This window comes from Cydia fagiglandana, chromosome 2 (assembly GCF_963556715.1).
Source record: "Cydia fagiglandana chromosome 2, ilCydFagi1.1, whole genome shotgun sequence".
Taxonomy (NCBI): domain Eukaryota; kingdom Metazoa; phylum Arthropoda; class Insecta; order Lepidoptera; family Tortricidae; genus Cydia; species Cydia fagiglandana.
In genome coordinates, this window is record NC_085933.1 from 20,446,321 (window position 1) to 20,449,157 (window position 2,837).

Here is a 2,837-nt window from a genome sequence, read left to right on the forward strand (position 1 = left end):
AGTGGTTCATTGAATGCACTTTTGACTAGGTCTGACCAACGCATTGGTGGTCTTGTCTTACAGGGAGGTAAAGAACCTGGCCGAGGACCGCGAAAACTTCCGCATTCTCCACCGAAAAGAGCCATGCTCTTAAGACGAAACAGGAGCTGAGTTTTAAATATTTAAAGTAAATATACCCGTCTCGCTAACGGAAGCGGCTCCTAAAACTAGTGCGATAAGGACAAGGCGAAAAATCCTACGTAAAAATCTCAAAAATCGAGGTTTCATACTCGACTGTTTCCTCCACCAAAACTTAACCAATCGTAACTTGGAAATCTAAATGATTATGAAATTATCTGTGTCGGACCGTTTTGCTTTTTTGTCTAATTGATATCAGTTTTGAATACTACGCCTCTCATTGCGGCATAGTCAATGAGGCCATTTTGTCCATTTTTGAAGGGCTCTAGCGCCTTAGAAAACAAAAATATCAAAAAAAGCAAAAGGGTCCGACACAGATATTGATAATATTAATCTGTGTTGGAAAAATCATTGCTCTAGCGTCAAAACCTACGGAGGAAACAGTCGAGTACGTTTGTATGGAGAAATGATTACTCCTGTTGGCTCTTAAATTATGATGATGATGATGCGATTATCGCTATAATCAACGGCGTTTCCCGTTAGTGTGACCCCGGCATAATAGAACAGCCAACCACGCATATCAACCGTCAGTTGACATCGGATAATCAGTTTAAACTCAGAATAGGGTTTGGTGAACAATTGAATGAGTTATCGAATTAACATTCGTTATGGCTCCTCTACACGATGGGCCAACGCCGGCCACTCCAAGGGACGCAGCCATATGGTAGAATGAGATAGCAATATCACTTGTTCCTCTAACTATAAGCATAAATGCGTCCCTTGGAGTGGCCGGCGTTGGCCCATCGTGTAGAGTGTAGAGGACGAATAAGAACCAAATGTGGATTTTATTCTTATAATAATAGTTTATATGTATTTTTTAGTTAGATAACTAGGATTTATGCGAAGGTAACACGTAGATTACAGCACTCAAGTAAAGAGATCGTGTTACTGCTCAAGATGCCATGTTTCGACGGCGACGTCGCAACTCGAGGAGCGCTTTGATGTTTTAAAAACAGGCCAAGTGCGAGTCGGACTCGCGCACAAAGGGTTCCGTAGGTACAGTCATCAGCAATAGTATCTTACACGACTAGGGCCGCAAAAATATGTGACACGTTCTTATTTGGAGCGCAATAAGAGCGCAAAAAACATCATCTTTGTAAATTTCAACTTTCAACAAATTTCAACCAGACTGTAACTCATGAACCGTGATAGTTAGTCACGGTTGCCACAGACAGACAGATAGACGGACGATAGGGTCCCGTTTTTACCCTTTGGGTACGGAACCCTAAAAAAAACATTTAGATCCTTAATTGAAAACTGTTCGGACCTTCTTTTACGCTCGTGTTGAATAAAAGTAAGCTAACTAGGTAAAATATTTAATTCAGCTAAGTACGCTTAATTTTAATATTAAGTGTATATTTTTGTTAGAATGATCTTCCATTTTATTATCAATTCTTTACTATACAAGTATACATAGGAGTGACGATTATGTGTCGTTTCGTCAAGGGGAGGAGACGCTAGTACCATACACAAAGGTATCATACTATGTCAGACGTGGCTCACTCCGCGATTTCATCGCTTTGCTACAGGTAGCAAAAAGTACATCCGTTCGGCCCCAATTTTGGGGTTGGCCATAAGCCGCGAGTGGCGCTGTCGCCACCTAGCGGCCATATCTGTGCTGTACGGATATGATGGTCGTATTTGTCTACGTGACAGCGTGATAAAACGGTGTCCGTCTCTTTCTATCCCGCAGAGTTAAAAAGTGACAGTTGTTTTATCACGTGGATAAATGTGGATAAAGCGATTCATAATAGGCTTGCTGATCATAACAGACGCGTTTTGTTAGGGAGTGCGTCTTCTGTACCTAGTGCTATTATTTATTCTGTGACTATGTACATTCATTTCATGCTGTCTATAAATATTTGTCTTCCCACTTTGATTCGGTCAAGTTACGTCCTAATGTATGGGACATTAGGACATAACTTGACCGAATTAAATTAGATATAATATTTTCGAACAGTAAAGTAATACCTATTACCATTGTAATTTTATTGTCCAATAGTTCTAGTGTAGTGTGTATCCATGAATGTATTTTGTAGAAATGGTTTTAAGCTCTTCCTAGAGTCATATTTACATCAATTCTCACACGCTCAACACAATTTCTGCAGGAAATTAATATAAAATTTAATTACATCGCTTTCGGTACTTCCGTAGCATTACGGAGCTCAATTCAAGTGGATTCAAAACCAGCGTGAGATATGGCGACTATAAACATTACATCTCGTACCTGGGTCCTTGATCCCATAGGCTATTTCTCTTTGTCAGCTATCTTTCTATGACATATTATTTTGGTTGTCCTTCTCAATGATTTTTGCTTCAAATTACTCTGTAATTTGATAATAACTTACCTTCTGACAACCAACTATAATTAAAACTAAAGTTAGAACTAGAAATAAAATAAAAAATACAAACTATAAAATATACTTACCTACAAAAAACCAAACTATAAAAAGAACACCCCGTCCAACAGGTCGGACTGCGGCATGGACCCCATGACACTGGCGGCTTTACCTCTCTGTATCGCAAGGGAAATACGTTGAGAGAGGTACGCACCAGCCCTGGGGTCCCCTGTGGTGTCAACCAGCCGCGCCGACCAATATAAATAATAAAACTATAATTTCTCTACTTTGGACTTTAAAAAATGTAATTACTGCCAGCGT